At 35.6% G+C, this 17,988-nt stretch overlaps 1 pseudogene; it reads left to right on the top strand.

Annotated features, from left to right (window-relative positions):
• The first annotated feature begins 433 nt into the window (after positions 1–433).
• On the top strand, positions 434–7,977 carry LOC105474995 (probable C-mannosyltransferase DPY19L4; annotated as a pseudogene).
• Positions 7,978–17,988: the final 10,011 nt, after the last annotated feature.

Raw genomic sequence — 17,988 nt, 5'->3', positions numbered from 1 at the left:
AGCTACAGAACTTATTTTTATAGTTGTACTCAATATTCAAGCAGTAATTTTCAGTTCCTTCTACTTTATCATAAATATTATTTTTATAACATTATTTGATTACATTTACATTTCTTATTCATTTGGTTTATATTTAAATTGTAATTATTAACATAAGAATTTAAGACAGTGTAACAGAACAAATAAAATACAAGTATGGCTGGCCATAATAAATTTAAATATGCAAAGTTAATCTTACAGAGGCAGAGAGGATAGATACTAGCAGGAATGTGAGATACACTGATTTACAAAATGATGATCAAAGTTTGGTTCAGCAATAAATAGAAGGTTAGACAAAAAATGATAACTTTTTGCATGAAATGAAACTTAAGCAACAATCTACCATGTGATTAATATTCAAAAATGTACTATTATATATATAATTTAACCTGATATGACGTAAGTCTTAGAATAATTGCTTTAAAAGTAATGCACTAAAAAAACAAAGAAAAAAGAAACAAAACAAACAAAAAACACTATGCTTCTAAAGAGCTCTTACATTGACCCTATTATTTTGGGCAATAGTTTACAGTTCATCAAAGGACTGTCTTCAATACAATACAATGATGCCCTATTTTATTTTTGGAGAAACTGTATCTCTTTGAGTGGAGTCTCACACCTTCTGCTATTTTTCTCAAAATCAAACACTGTGTCAAGGGTTTCCAGGTTTGGAAGAGTTTTCTGGCTCAATACAATGCTCTGCCAGACCCTGACTTCTCTCATGGTTTTGTAAACTCAGTTTCTAAACCTATAGCCACAAGCCTAGATTTTTCCATTCTCTGTGGATGAGTTTTCATGTGATACACTTAGGTTTCTTTTTTTTGCTGATGGGCCTTAAATTGAAAGCACTCTAGTCTCCTCTACTTTCTTTAGCTTAGTATGTCACAAATGAGAAGTAGAAGACTACACCTTTTGGATTCCTCAAGTCTCCAGTTTTCTTGTAAAACTTGATTCAGTACTTCTCCGGAGCTCAGTAAGAGGAAAACTTTCAATGTGTTGCCATTTCAGGATTTTGAGGTGAATTCCATATAGACTTTAATTGAGCCAGAATGTGAACAAGATGAAGAAATAAAAATTGTGTTTTCAGATATTCGCTGCTTATGGGAATTTTATTTATTATATAATATATGATTTCTGTGTTTTTCAGTTTGGGCTATTATAAGAACGTATTACACACCAGGTGGCTTAAAAACAGAAGAAATTTTTCTAACAGTTTTAGAGGCTGGAAGTCTGAGATCAGGGTTCTAGTATGGTCAGGTTTTGGTGAGATCCCGCTTTCAGTTTACAAACTGTCAACTTTTTCTTGTGTCCTCATATGGCAGAATGAGAGCAAGCTAGCTCTCTGGCCTCTTCATTTAAGGGCACCAGTCCTATTTGTGACCTAAACTGCTCCCAAAGGCCCCACCTTCAAACACCATCCCATTGGGGATGATATTTCAACGTTTAAATTTGTAGGGGACACATATATTTAGTCCCTAACAAGATATTATTTCTTACATGGGATATATCTCATGTATTATGTATGATATATATATTAGGTATGATATATAATGTGATTTTCCCATCCAACTTTTTATTGGAATAATTACATATACAAGCAAGATGAAATATTAGCCAAGAAAGAAAGAAATGGGACCCAGATAAAGTAAATCCAATAGAAACAACTTGTCAAGCTGTATCTGAAAAATACTAAAAGAGTATCTAATAAAATAAAAATCATTATTAATTTTCACAAAGTTGCTACACAAGGACAATGTAAAACAATGAATTGAATTTCTACATACCATCCAGTTAATAAATAAAAATTGTAAAAGTCTATGATAATCACAGTAATAGTTATAGCAAATATCTAGAAATGGTCCTACATTTATGTATGTCTTCATAAAAAATTATGAAACAAATTGAGATAATTTAAAGAGCTAAGAAAATGTACAAAATATGTTACAATCATAGATTTGAAGACAGTAATTTAAAGATGGAAATTCTCCTTAAACTTCTTCTTAAATTAAATACAAATTCAATCAAAATTGTCCCAACAATGTATTTCTATGTATTTTGGTATTGATAGAAATTTGTAATTGTATTCTATATTTTAAGTGGATATGCAAGTGGCTAACAGCAGCCAAGCAGTCTTTTAGGTGGGAAGCCTTGCTCTACTCATAGTGAAGCTAATACTAAGACAATGTGGGAATAGTACAAGTACATAATAAGGAGCCTCCAGACAGAGTCTAATATATATAAACACTTGATTTATATGTAAACGTAGCCCAGAATAACTGTAGACAAAGGTTTCAGGGAAAAACAGAACGTGAACCATATGTCGAACCTACACAAAATTTCATGTCAATTTCATGTCAGTATATCTAACTGTGGAAATTGAAATAATAGATAATCTAGAAGATTATGTAGAAGTTAACCTCATTATCCTGGGTTAGGCAAAATTTCTTAAGGTGTTTTTAACCTAATGTTTCTGAAAGTTATTTCACTAGAAACTGTGTGTGTGTGTGTGTGTGTGTGTGTGCACGCGTGAGTTTAACACATTAATATATTGGAAAAAATATCTTTTTTCTGAGACCCTTTGGGAAAAGCTTACTTTCAGTTCTGTTTTCCTATCAAATTAGCACAGGACAATCACCAGAATTAAAGGACCGTGATTATCAGGTGAAAAACTTTACAAGAACAGTTCAGGGTATAAAGCCTGACCCCAATCTGATAAAAACATCAAAGCAGGAAACTGCCAAGGAGATCATAAGATAATGAATTTTGGCTGCCCGTCAAGATTGATTTCTAGTGTAACAAGGTTAGCTGCAGTCAAGCATATACGGAGCAACTTATGTCATCGAGAAACATTAACCAGGGAATTGCATAAAATTTCGTTTAGCTTTTCTGGAAGATGTTAGTAGTAGAAAAACAGTGATTAAAAAGCGTATTTGCAGCGGCGGCTGGGAGCGGGCCCGGGGAGGCTGAGGGGTTCGGGGATTCAGAGGGAGGGAGACCTGCCTCGGGGGAACCAGAGGGATGCCCTGGCCTCCGCGGAGACCACAGCGGAGAAAGAAAGATCAGCTACAGAGTTGCGCCAAAGAAAAAAGCCAAAGTCTTCAGAAAATAAGGAATCTGCTAAAGAAGAGAAAAATCAATGACATTGCAATTCCTGAAAGAGCTCCAAAACGAGCTTGAACGGGGAATCATGTTTCAGAGTGACAGTGCCATTTATTAGACCTATCGTAAAGATATGGTAAAGGCACCTTCATTTGAAAGAGGTGTTTATGAACTGGCACACAATAACCGAACTGTATCTCTGAAGATTCTAAATGCAGTGCAGCAAATGTCTCTATATCCGGAACTTATTGCCAGGGTTTTATGTCAAACCACTGGTAGCAACGAGATTATTGAGCCAGTGTATTTCTATATTGGCACTGTGTTTGGATTGCAAAGAATATATGTTACTGCATTATTTGTTACAAGTTGGCTTATGAGTGGAACATGGCTAGCAGGAGTGCTTACTGTTGCATGCCTCATCATAAGAGGGTAGTAAATACAACAAGAATGGAATACTCTATTCCTTGAAGAGAAAACTGGGCACTACCATATTTTGCATGCCAAGTTGTGCCCCTACAGGCTATTTGAAAAAGCAACTGAAATACTTATGGAGAGAGGTTTTACTACTTGTTGATAAGTGCTTCAACTTACATATTTATGATGATGTGGTGTATGGCCGCTATCTCCTGTTTCTTCAAGCAGTCTCTGTATTCCTGCTCGGTATCTTGCCACTGGAGCAAAGTGACAAGGTTTATGAAGTTTATAAAACCTACATATTTTCTCTCTTTCTGGAATTTTTACTGCAGTTTGGGAATCCAGCTGTGTTGGTATTTCCTTTGTTAAGTTTACTAGCAGCCTTAATGCTTGCTAAGTGCCTTCAGCTGAATGTGAAGAAAGAAACTTTTGTAGCTAAAACGATGAAAGTGATTAATTTTTACTTGGTGTGTCCTCTGACAGTGACATTGAATATTATAATGAAGATGTTTGTCCAGCACAAAGAACATGGGCACATGCTCAAATTCCTTGAAGCGAAATTTGGGCTAAATATGACTAAGAATTTTACAGTAATTTGGCTCCTCTGTCAAGAATCCTGGCAGGCACCTTCTCAAGACATTTTTTTTATTTTTATTTTTTGCAATTGACACTCTTCTTTATTACCTTTCTATATCCCAGTGTTAATTATTTGTTTTCTTTCTATACTGCAAGTTATTTTTAGGAGAATTAATACTAAGTTCCTGACAGAAACTGTTATTCTTGACGATGGATGAATTGGAGAAAGGCCAGAAATAATTTATCATCTAATTCATACTATTTTATTGGGTTCTCTTGTGATGGTTATAGAAGGCTTGAAGTACATCTGGATTCCTTATGTGTGCGTGTTAGCAGCATTTGGTGTATGTTTTCCTTAACTTTGTATGACACTTTTCAAGTGGCTTCAATTAAGAACCATACACCCAATATTGTTGGTGGTTTGCAAAGAAGGTGACATGCTAACCTCCTCAAAATATGGGTGATTTTGTCATGAGGTCAAAATTAACTTTCTCCATATGTGAATTACTTCACTAGAGTTTACTGGATCAGATCCTACTTTGTATATAAAATCAACCCTGTGATATCCTTCCAATTTTGAAGAAATAACAGAGCCTTCATTTCAAAGACTACCTGAAGTAGAATGCAGTTTTCTTCCACCTACTCAGTGTCTTTTGCAGATTGGAGTATGGACGTTTGAAATATTGCTACTTCTTTCCCCCTCCTGCTCTTAACTGGATCCAGAGTTCTGTGGGAAATAGAAGATCAAGCAGTACTGTCTTTTGATAAAATGTGATATCTACCATTCTGCAATATTCCAAACAGGTGTCTTCCTTCCTACTGAGAGGTGAAGCCAGCTGGACTTCCTGGGTGGAGTGGGAACTTGGAGAACTTTTCTGCATAGCTAGAGGATTGTAAACACACCAATCAGTGCTCTGTAAAAACGCACCAATCAGCGCTCTGTGTCTAGCTAAAGGATTGTAAATGCACCAATCAGCACTCTGTAAAATGGACCAATCAGCAGGACATGGGCAGGGACAAATAAGGGAATAAAAGCTGGCCACCCCAGCCAGTAGAAGCAACCCACTTGGGTCCCCTTCCACACTGTGGAAGCTTTGTTCTTTCGCTCTTCACAATAAATCTTGCTGCTGCTAACTCTTTGGGTCCATGCCACCTTTAAGAGCTGTAACACTCACCGCGAAGGTCCGCAGCTTCATTCTTGAAGTCAGCGAGACCAAGAACCCACTGGAAGGAACAAACTCTGGACACACTACTACATGATCTTTCATGCTTTTACTGATTGCAATATTTTCCCTGTAAAATCTTCATTCCTTTATAATATTGATCTTTAATTTGAATATGTTCAGGGTCAGAATATATTTCTCAAACATGACATTCAACAAATATGTAATGTGACATAATTGTTTACTAGAAGGAATTATTTCTACCTTTAAACAAATTTCTGAAAGTGTTTCATGATTTATAACAGCTGAAGTTTTACAATAAAAAGTTAAATGTTAGCTGAAAATATGTGGGATTAAAATTAAAATGGAAATTATATAAAGGTAAGTGATTTTTAAGGATATACATAAAGATATATCCAGAATTTTCATGATAATGTTCTCATCATCTGCTGCTTATATAAGTGAACACTTTCTTCATAATACAAAGTGCACAACATTATTGTATTTTATTTTTTATGACTATCTAGTAAGTGATTAGTTTTTTCACTTATGCCTATTAATTTGATACTAATTTGATCATGATAAAACAATAACTGTTACCTGTAATATATTTTTAAATGGACATTTAAAAGAATGCTGTTCAGGTTTTTAGAAAAATATTGATATTGGGTATACAATTTATTCATGGTTTCTACTGAAGTATTAAGTAAAACATTAAATCTTTATCAGAATAAAAATATGTGCCCTAAAATGAGCAACAATTTCTGGAGCTACATGCAGATGCAGTTAAATATACCTCTGTATACAGATGTATTTATTATAAAACACGAGTGATGTTATTTATGAAACTGATGCAGTCTTTGACATTAAGAAAAATGATGATTATAATAAAATTTACAACATGGTTTCACAATTTAAATTCTATGTTCCTTTAAGTTAAATATTTTTATATTTTTAATCATCTATTAAGAGAAACTTTAAAATAATTAATCCGGCCTTATTAAGAGATTCAGGATAGATGCAGCCTATGGATGTATCATTTTAATAAACTGGGATACGTATTTAGTTTTTCCTTGTGCTTCTGCTCAGTGAACAGATTTTCAAAACTTTCACCTGTTAGAGTGCTGCACAAATGGCATTTTCAGTACTTTATTACCTTAGAAGGGAACATTACTTTATTGCCTTTATTTTCTGTTATGTATATATTATAAAAGCACATGCATTCTTAGACTAACTCTAGGACGCTTTGCTCTTTTGGAACTTAAGAATTGTTTGGGCCGGGTGTTGTGGCTCACACCTATAATCCCAGCACTTTGGGAGGCCAAGGCGGGCAGATCACAACGTCAGAGTTCGAGACCAGCATGGCCAACATGGCGAGACTCCCGTCTCTACTAAAAATACAAAAATTAACTGAAGCTGGTGGCGGATGCCTGTAGTCCCAGCTACTCGTGAGGCTGAGGCAGGAGAATTGCTTGTGCACGTGAGGTGAAGGTTGCAGTGAGCTAAGATCACGCCATTGCATTCCAACCTGGGTGACAGCGAGACTCCGTCTAAAAAAAAAAAGGAAGAATTGTTTGATGGTGATGTCATATATCTCACAGATTAGTTTCAGTCATTCTCTTTTCACTCTTAGACATAATTTTTTTTAACTATATTAAGATAGCTGCAGACAATGTGCTTCAGTTTGACTCTGTACATCTGAGCAGTGGGTCACTAGTATTTCACTTCAAGTCTTCCGAAAATATTATAGTTATTTAAGCACACAGTGAATAGTCACATGGTGGTCACTTGAGGATGTAAAACAATATAATTTAAAAGTCATCTTCCATCTTTTGAAGGGGAAATAGAACACCCTACTTTATGTTTAGTGTGAAATATTTAATTGAATTTTTATTGACTCACATAATGAAAACGTGCTGAATTAGGTTTGGTGGTTGAGTTTTTTTGACATATTAGTAAGCTGCTTTTACTTCTTTTTGTCAATTTGTTTCTTAAATAAAATTGATCTGAAAAAAATGTTAAAAAATAAGATATATTTGCATAATTTATGCATATGTTGTTAAAAATATTCTAGGATTAAATGTATGCATATGTTATTAAAAATATTCCATGTTCACCCTTCTAACAGCAACAACACAGCAAATGTTGCAGCCTAAGCATTAGACATAGAGCACTACAGCCAAATGGCTCAGACCAGAGGCTAGAGATAACTTAGAGGCATCTTTCCTGCCTAGCTGACTGGGCTCCCTGAAGGAACCATTCAGACTCGCCCACAAACTTAATGTGACCCATTCACTATTCTGATGCACATTGCAAGATCTCTATCTCCCCCTGTCCCTATCCTCCTCCCTCTCCCTTTGTCTACCTAACTCCTCTTTCCTTCCTCATGTGATCCAAGGTTGGAGGACTGCCCACCCAACTCACTGCATCTTCCCTGCCAATGACCTGTAAATAATAAATCTTTGAACGTGATTCCTGACATGGTGGTGTGTTGAATTTGTGCCTTCCATCTGCAGAACCAGGGGCTACCCTAGCCTCGGTTTTCCCTGCTGTGCTAGGGGTGACACATGATTGGGTTTCCAGCACCAGAGCTGTGGTCAGATACGAGCCACAAGGGGTCTGCTGGTATAAGCAAGTTTCTCACGTGAAGGACCACCTGGTCACTCGTTGGACAGCTGGGCATTAGGCCATCCACCAGGTAAAGGAAGCATACTGTGAAAAACACTCTGTAAACACCCACAGCCAGCAGCTATTCATAGCAGAATTGCTAGCCATGTTGTACTAAAAGCTCAGTTTAGCTGGGGTCTCTCAAAGTAATCCTATTTAAAATAGGTTACATGAAAGGCATTTTCATACCAGCCTCTATGTCTAGATCCATCCCTTATTTTTTCTAAAATATTCTTAACTTTTCTAAGCTTCACATATCTATTTTATAAACTGAGGATAATGCTAACTGCCTTTAATTAAATGATAGAGATGTGGATTATCTTACTGAAGCTATGTCCTTTAAATTAACATTACATGGTAACAAAGGAACACAACAGCCAGAGTCATGACTTAAATTTGCAAGCACAATGGGCATTCCCTCTATAGAGAGACTGGCACATGAAACGATCTATCATGGATCCCATTCAAGGAGAAGTAGCCAATCTTTCATGGTACAAATTGTTCACTTGATGTAGGTACTGAAACATTCCATTGACTAGAGGATTCTCGTAGTCATGTGACACAGACAGACTTCTCATGGGGAAGGACTGGTTCATCTCCACTGGGGCTAATGAAAGGGTTAGCCTGTGTGTCTCTCAGTCATCACCCAGTCATGGGGTTCTGGGGGCGCATGCTTCCCATCTCTGTAATACCCAATTTCCTACACTAGGCCTTTTCCATCCCTGGATTACATGTGGTTCATCTGTGTTCCCTTCAATTTCTCCTGCCATTCATTTGATCACATTTTAATATAACACACTTGAAGGGTAGATATAGTTATCATAATATGCTTGAAAGATAAAATATTCTCATGGATTTTATTAATTGCTTTGATGTTAATAATTGTTAGAAACTTTATAAGTATGTGAACATCCCTAAACTAATGCACACTAAAAATGTAGTAATAGCCAAATTCTTTAGCATTTATGATGTGCCAGATATTGTGCTAAGTGCTTTACATGTATAATCTCACTGAATCCAATTTTGGGTAGTGTTACAATCATCCTTATTCAAATAACGAAAATATGAAGCCCATAGAAATTGAATATGCGACCCAGAGTCGCACAACTTTTAAATAAAGCCAGGCTTTAAACTAAGATTTGTTGAAATCTAAATTTCGAAATTGTTGTGCTTGACCATTAGATCATGCAGTAACCTGTATACCACACAGTGAACAATGGGATTTCCAAAACTATGAGGTAAAATCAGTATGTGCAAGACATTTACTTTAGAAAACCACAAACTGTTATTCATATGATGCCATCATCATATCATTAATTTGCTGGAAAAAACTAATTTCAAATTTGTATTCAAATTCTATTTCAAAACAATTGTAGAGTCTATTAATAAAACAATATAACCAATAAATAAAAAATAAAAAGGTTTGGATCATAAGCTCAGTTATTTATCACTATATGAATTGGGATAGCTTGATGAATCTGAGTCTATTATATTTTTAAAATGTTGCAAGGTGCTTGAAATATTATGCATAGAATTTGAAGTTTGTATGTACAAGTATCTCTTACTTTAACATTAAAGGCATATTAGTTAATAGTAATATTGCCTGAGATTGTAAATATTGCTTTAAATACAGGGTATGAAAATTGTTAACAATATTTAATAAAGGATTAAATGTACCTGCTATACTTTAGAAAGCTGCTGCTATATTTATGACTTCTATGAAGGTCACTCCATGTTTAGCAGCACTGTTTCACCTGACAAGGAAGGTTCTGCCTTAGGCTCACTGAGAACTGCCTACTACTGTTGTCAGTTTAACAAAATGTCACTATTATGCTTTCAAGAAAGCTTGTATTTTGTATAGTAAACAGATCAAAATATGGAGAGATAATAGATCATAATTTTAATAGAATCTGTTTTAAGAACATGATATAAGAATGTATGCTTAAAATCTCTTATGTTCATATCTATGTAATTCAAAGAAATTAACAAAACATGCATATGTCAATATTCTTACTAAGTTACAATCTTCTTGCTATTAAAAGTAGATTTTGCATTAATGCTTGCAAGGCAAATTTCTATTAACCAAGACCACATCTATCATTTTCTAAGACATTTTTTAGAGAAGAAGTATAATCACTATCATTGGTGTGTGTGTGTGTGTGTGTGTGTGTAAATGTCATAAAATCCTGTGTATATTTTTGGTGACTATCGAAGTTTGAACATGTTGAGATTCAGTTTCTTTATGCTAGTGATTTAAGGGATTGTAGATGTTGCTGAAGTCATAAAAAGTAGTGGACTAGAGCCTACTAACAAAAAAACACTACCAGGATGTAAATTAGATCCTTTGTAAAGGGCATTATTGCTACAAATATCCAAAATGGATTTAAAATTATAGGAATAATAGTGCATCACTTGATTCTCAGAAACATAAGACATTTCTAAAGACATCTAAAAATTTCCTTCCTCAGTTCTCTAACTTGTTAAATAATGTGTTACTTTATGGAATCTGTCTAATAGAACTATATCTTAAAACATTATGATTTCCTATATTTAATCCGTCATTTGGAAAACTCAAACAAGCATAATTGAGGAATCATTAGTTTGTTTGAATAACATATATATCCATGCTATGAAATTATAGCAGTATTGAAGGCCATAATATAATTAAGATTCTGACATATATTGGAGATATATTAGAAAATATTTTATTTAACCATTTTCTATCAAGGAACCAAAAGAAACATTTTAAAACAGACATTTTTACTAGTAAAAGATTTGACAGGTTTTTAGTCAAATGAAAATTCACAAAAGATTTTAAGTGCTTACTATGTTTCAGTAACATGGAAGAATATAGGTAAGACATATGCTCTTATATCAAGGAATTTATAGTCTGTCAAGATAAAGAGTAGGGTGGAGCAAGTTACAAGGAAGGTACCTAAAGCAGAATGTTATCACAGACTAAATGATAACAACTAACCCAGACCAAGCAGAAGGAGGTTAGGATGGATTTTAGGAATATCAGTATGTTATCATAAACTTATACAGCTGGATGCACCAATCATCTGCTGTCCTGATGTGGTCTTTTTTTTTTTTTTTCTAGAGAATATAAACACAGCACCTTGTACCTTGTAGTTAACTAATCATCCAGTGAATGCTTTTAACTCTGCACCTGTTAATACAGACCAAACCAGACCCATTTGATTTCACTTAGACAGAAAAAGAAAAAAGGTGTCATTCACTTTCCTGAAAGATATATCAACCCTCCAGCTGTCTCTCAAAATGTAAGGAGTAGGGATCTGTATAATTGTATTCTTTCAGAAGACAACATGCTAGTTCCCTCTATTAATGGTAGCATTCTTAGTGGACGCTGTAAGCAGGATGTATTGAATATCTCAGAAGCCTTGGTAAGATACTTGTATGCCTGAAAATGAAAAATAGAACCCCATAAAAATTCAATGTCTGACCTTTTGTTTAAGTTTCAAGGTTTTCTTCAGTCTGAGCCATGAAAACATATCTGCTCCAAGGTAAATGGAAAGAGGCTATATCTGAAATCTACAACCTAGAAAATAGTATGGTGCCTTTTGGGGCTCTTTGAAGTCTAGAGGCAACATATAACAGTTTTAGGTATGCCACTGCAACATATTTACCAAGAAACTCTGAAGCTCACTGTTTTGACCTGGCCCAGAACACAAGGCTCTAGAATTCTAGAGTGCAAGGCAAAGTTGCACTGCCACTGGGCCATATGAACCAGGAGATTTAGTGGTACTTGAAGAGTCTGTGGCAGTTGGTGTTTTATGGAAAAGTTCCCCTTTAGGAAAACTACAGCATACACTCTTACGATGTGGAAGTAAGCCACTCCATATTCTTAAGGTAACTTTTATTTGTTTGACATACAAACAACAGCAGAAAAGTAATTTCTGGCTTGGTACTAGGTCCTACTAGCAGTAGAAAATTTGATTGGGATTGCCAACATACCACGCAAATCTGAGCTGCCTGTCATGACCCAGCTGTTATCTGACCACAGAAGCCATATATTTTGGCATTTGCAATACTATTCATCATCAAGTACAGGAAGTATATAATATTGGGCTTGAAAGGGCCTGAAAACACAATTAAGTTACATAAGAAAGAGGCTCAGACCCCAATACATCTACTTTTATTTTTAAATTTAATTTTAGTTTTCATTAACAAATAATAATTGCATATATTTATGGGGTACAATGTGATATTATGATACATGTATACATTGTGGAATGATTAAATCAAGCTAATTAACATATCTATTGCCTCACATACTTATGTCTTTGTGGTGAGAACATGTAAAGTCTACTCTTTTTGCAATTTTGAAATATACAATAAATTAACTATAGTCACTATGTTGCACAATAGATCATTATAACTTATTCTTCTGTTTAACTGAAACTTTGTACCCTTTGAGTAACACCATATTTTCCCCTGTCCATTCTGCCACTAGTGTTTGGTAACAATCATTCTGCTCTCTGTTTTTATGAGTTTGACAGTTTTGGGTTGCACATATAGGTGAGACCATGCAGTGTCTGTCTTTCTGTGCCTGGCTTATTTCACTTCACATAATGTCTCGTGAATTCATCCGTGCTGTTGTAAGTGACAAATGTCTTTCTTTATAAAGGCTTTCCATTGTGTATATCTACCCCATTCTCTTTATCCATTCATCCACTGATGGACACATAAGTTGCTTCCATATCTTGGACATTGTAAACAATGTTCCAATGAACGTGGGAGTCAAATATTTCTTCAAGATACTGATTTCCTTTCCTTTAGATGTATATTCAGAATATATATCTGGATCATATAGTAATTCTATTTTTAGTTTTTTTGCAGAAACCATAATGTTTTCCAAAATTGATATACTAGTTTATATTCCCACCAACTTTACACAGAGTTCCTTTTTCTCCACACCCTTGATAACACTTGTTACCTTTTATCTTTTTGATGACAGCAGTTCTAACAGGAGTGGGGTGATAACTTATTGTTGTTTTAATATCTCCCTGATTATTAGTGATAATTATTGAGCATTTTCTTCATATACTTGAGAGCCAGTTGTATGTCTTCTTTCGATAAATCTCTCTAGGTGATTTGCCTGTTTTTTAGTAGGATTGTTTGTTTTCTTGCTGTTGAGTTGTTTGAGTTAATTACACAGTGTGGATATTAGCCTCTCATCAGATACAGTATTTGAAATATTTTCTCCTAATGTGTAGATGATTTCTTCTAATAGTTAATTGTCATTTGTTGTGCAGAATGTTTTTAGTTTGATGCAATCCTATTTTTCTATTTTTGCCTGTGCTTGCTTTTGTTGCCCCCCAAAAGCATGGTCATATCCAAAGAATTATACACATGTCCACATTTAAAGCATTAATTCCTCTCCACAAACCCACACTTAAGGCTTTTGAAATTTCCCATGACAAATTGTCTCAGGAAAAAGAAATGTATATTTGGTTTATAAATGGCTCTACATCTTATGCTGGTGTACTAGAGTTATCCAGAGAAACAGAACCAATAGGATATATAAATCTAGAGTGAGATTTATTATAAAGAATTGGCTTACACATATATTCAGGTTGAAAAGTCCCACCATCTGCCTTATACAAGCTGGAGAACCAGGAAAACCGGGGATGTAAATTCAAAGTTCAGTTTAAATTGAGGAGCAGAAGCGTCAACGGTGTAAGTTCCAGTTCAACGACAGAAGAAGACCTTTGTCTTAGCTCAAGAAGCCAGGTAAAGACAGAAAATTCAACCTTCTTCCACCTTTTTGTTCTATTCAAGTCCTCAATGCATTGGCTGATGCTCACCCAGTGCAATCTACTTTACTCATTCACAAGTTCAAGTGCTGCTCTCTTCCATGAACACCCTCACAGACACGTCCAGAAATAATGTGGTATAACCAGGTCTCTAGGAATTCTATGGCCCAGTAAAGGTGACAAATAAAGTTCACCATCATAGCTAGGAACACCTAAAAGTAGATGACTGTAGTATGATGTTCTTGCTCAGGCATGATGCAGAATAATGGTGAAAGAAAATCTTCCAATGGGAAGAACTCACAAGAGTACATCTAGTTGTTTAGTTTGCTTGGAAAAGAGGTGGATAAATGTCAGATTAATGTTGATTTATGAGCAATGACTAATTATTTGGCTGGATGGTGAAGGACTTAGAAGGAAAAATATTGGAAAATTGGTTACCAAGAGGCCTGGGAGGATGTCAAAGACTTCACAAAATGGACACAAAAGCAAAAGGGTATTTTCATCTTTTGTAAATGTCCGCCAAATGGCAACTACTACAGATCAGGCTCTTGGTAATCATACAGAAACGATGGCCCTTTTTACAGAAGGTCAGCAGACCTTCCTGCCCAGCCATGCTAATCATTGCTGAAAGGGCTGATGAACCAAGTGACTGCGGAAGTAGCTATGGAAGCAGGCTTGAACTCAACAGTGTGGATTATGTGCTATAGCTATTGGTGAATTCCCAACACGTCAACAACATAAAGTGACACTGAGCCACCAATATGATAATGTTTCCCAAGTGAACAAGCCAGCACCTGGTGACAATTTGATTGTATTGGGCCACCCATCACAGAAGAGGAAACAATTTACTCTTCTTGGGATAAAGGATTATTCTGGAAATGGATTTGTCTTCATTGCCAACAGTGATCCTGCCAAAACACCATTCATGATTTTGGAGATTGCATTACTCACTCTCAGAAAATTTTCCACTGCATTTCTTCTGAACAAGGGAATTATTTTAAAGCAAATGAACTGTAACAATAGGTCTTTGCCAATGGAATTCATAGTTCCTACCATATACCCCGGCCCTGCCTAATTGAACAGTGGAATGCACTACTGGCCTGATAGAGTCGAGGAAGGGGTTCAGAAGACACTTAGAACACCTTTCAGGTATCAGGTTATATCCTAGATGCAGAAGTTAAGTTCCAGACCTTATATACCAAAGACGCTTCTATTTCTCCCATAGCTACACTTCATGGGTCCAGGATCTAAGGAATGGAAGTAGAAGCTTTTCTTTTATTGCTATACCTAATGAACTACAACCGTGGCTTTTAAATAGTTTAGAAGTCTTACCTGACTAAGGAGAAATGTTCTTACTAGGGATATGACAGGGACAATGTCAGAGGGAAGATAAGAACTATATTTCTCAGAATATCTTATCCTTAACGTTAGAGTTTGCCAACAAGAAAAAATTGCATGAGACTCTAAAGGCAGTGAAAAGCCAAATCCACAGTTTTCTGGAGGTGATTGTACCCAGATAAGGATATTTATTGATTACAAGTTCTTTCATTACCCGTTTTACTCATTTTTGTCAAAATCCAGTATTCAATATACTGTGACATTTTATTTGATTGTATCTTGATATTTCAGTTTTTTTACAGTTTACTGACTTGTTTCATTGAACTATTATAATAAAGAATTATGAGATCTCATCTTATTATTCCTTATTTTCAATAACTTTACTGGGTATTTAAAAATCTTACCAATCCCTCACAATAATAACAGGTCAAAATCTCAAATTATAATCTTCCATTCAAAACTTTTCCCTGTGTGCAATAGCATCAATAGTCTATTAACATCTTAAATACTGTAAGAAGTCCAGTTCAAATCCTCCCTCTTTCATGAAAACTTTTCTTACCATTATTTTTCTCTTGACCTGTAATTCCCCAGCCCACAGCCTATGTCACACAATACACTGGCTACATTTTTCCTGAAACATATTGAGCATATATTGTGCTATTGAAATGCTACCTGTATCAAATGTTGCTGGTGAGACTTGACAGAGAGAAAATGGGGTCCAATATGCCCCTCTGAAAACTTCTTACAATCTATCCTATTTCACCATTAATAAATTTATTAGAAAAAAACCAAAGGTTGGTTTTCAGGTAGACTATTTGGTCATCTTCAGAGATATTAAACAAGAAGTGAGTCACTCAGCTCAGGAAAGTCAGGCTACTCCATAGGAAGTTAGGTCACTAAACACAAAAGTAAGAGGTACAGAGTCCTGGTAGTACTCTGACAATTCCCCTTCCATTGCACTGTGAAGCATCTGATTGAATCCAGAAAGAGATATTATCTAAATTAAAAGCATATGCAATATATTCCCTGGAGGTCCAGGATGCCTCTCCTATGTGGCAGCTGCTAGAGCTGTGTCTTACACACCAGCAACATCTGCTGAGAGTGAAATGGAGTGATGTAAAAGACCCATAACATCACCTCTCTTAATTTTGCCTCAGGCTGCATGTCAACATTTATCTGTTTGTAAGTGGTAATGATTGAAGGATTTATGGTAAGAATTTCAACATCACTTTATAGTCTTCTGTGGAGGTAGAAATCTAAGAAGAGAATTTTTGATAAACTAGTCCATCCTTGAGGAGTGATATTTCATTTCTATTTATTGCAAATATGCGGTTTTCAGAATGAAATAAAATTCAGCCCAGGAGCAGTCAGAGAGCAATGAAAAGAAACAGCAGGCTGTGGTTAGAAAAGAAAGCTTAAAAACAGTGTGGACAATTCCTTTTTCTGGTTTTAGCAGCTTGTATTTGCTCATTTCTCCAAACCCTTTTCAGACCTGGCAGGTAAGCGTGAGACTGAAGATTGCACAGCAACAAAAATTACCTCCATGGTTACCAAATATCACTGAGAATAAAAGTGTTGTTCTGATTGTTAATGGAGCCCAAAGTACCCCCAAAAGAGGCTTTGAGGAAAGTTGATCTGAAAAGGAAAGAGATACCCAGTCCTTATCCCAACTTGACTCTTCAATACATTTTCTACTTCCCGTGGACAAAACTTCACTTTTGTGACATGACAAACAAAATCTTATGATGAAAAGCCAGGACCAAAAGAGTGTCTCTGCCAATGATTTTTAGGACAAAAATTAAAAAAGAAAAGAAAAGAAAAGGAAACCTAACCTAGCAGTTAGTCGTAAAGGCTAAACTGGATTTTGTTGCAGTTTCAGCTCTACTACAGAGAAGATCTTACTGAGAGTCATTTGATAAAGTCGCTTTAAAAATGCCATCAACTCTGACATACATATAATCCAGCCCTAGCTGGAGACATTTTGCTATTTATTCCAATAACAACTAGATGCACATAACTAATTCGCTAAAAATACTTATTTTTCCATATTCGTAACCACTACATTAGGTGAAAAGGATAAAAACTTTGCCTTGGAATCTTATAGAATGTAGTATAGAGTTACAAGTTTGGGATTTAAACCAAAGTCTCAAAAATGGCTGTAATAAATCATGCTGCTGTAAAGACACATGCACAGGTATGTTTATTGCGGCACTATTCACAATAGCAAAGACTTGGAATCAACCCAGTTGTCCATCAGTGACAGACTGGATTAAGAAAATGTGGCACATATACACCATGGAATACTATGTAGCCATCAAAAAGGATGAGTTCGTGTCCTTTGTAGGGACATGGATGCAGCTGGAAGGCATCATTCTCAGCAAACTATCGCAAGAACAGAAAACCAAACACCGCATGTTCTCACTCATAGGTGGGAATTGAACAATGAGATCACCTGGACACAGGAAGGGGAACAACACACACTGGGGCCTGTTGTGGGGAGGGGGGAGGGGGGAGGGATAGCATTAGGAGATATATCTAATGTAAATGATGAGTTAATGGGTGCAGCACACCAACATGGCACATGTATACATATGTAACAAACTTGCACGTTGTGTACATGTACCCTAGAACTTAAAGTATCACAACAAAAAAGAAAAAAAAATGGCTGTAATAAACTCTAACCTTTGTTTTTTAAAGTACATATTAGATTTTAGCTCCTCACGGTCCCCTCCTTTTTCTTTTTTCCCTTGTCTTTATTTCTTCATTTTTCTCTTCTTCCCTTCTGTCCTTCATTCTTTTATCCTATTTTTTCCCCTCTTTTTGTTAACCTTTGGTGGCTAATAGGGTGTATTTAACCCCCTTCCTCCTTTTGCATTGGTACAGTCACACTCAAATCAGTTAAATTTTCAGGCTCA

This window comes from Macaca nemestrina, chromosome 4, assembly GCF_043159975.1.
Source record: "Macaca nemestrina isolate mMacNem1 chromosome 4, mMacNem.hap1, whole genome shotgun sequence".
Lineage (NCBI taxonomy): Eukaryota > Metazoa > Chordata > Mammalia > Primates > Cercopithecidae > Macaca > Macaca nemestrina.
Note: the sequence above shows the minus strand (reverse complement) of the source record. Positions and strands in the feature narration are given on the sequence as shown.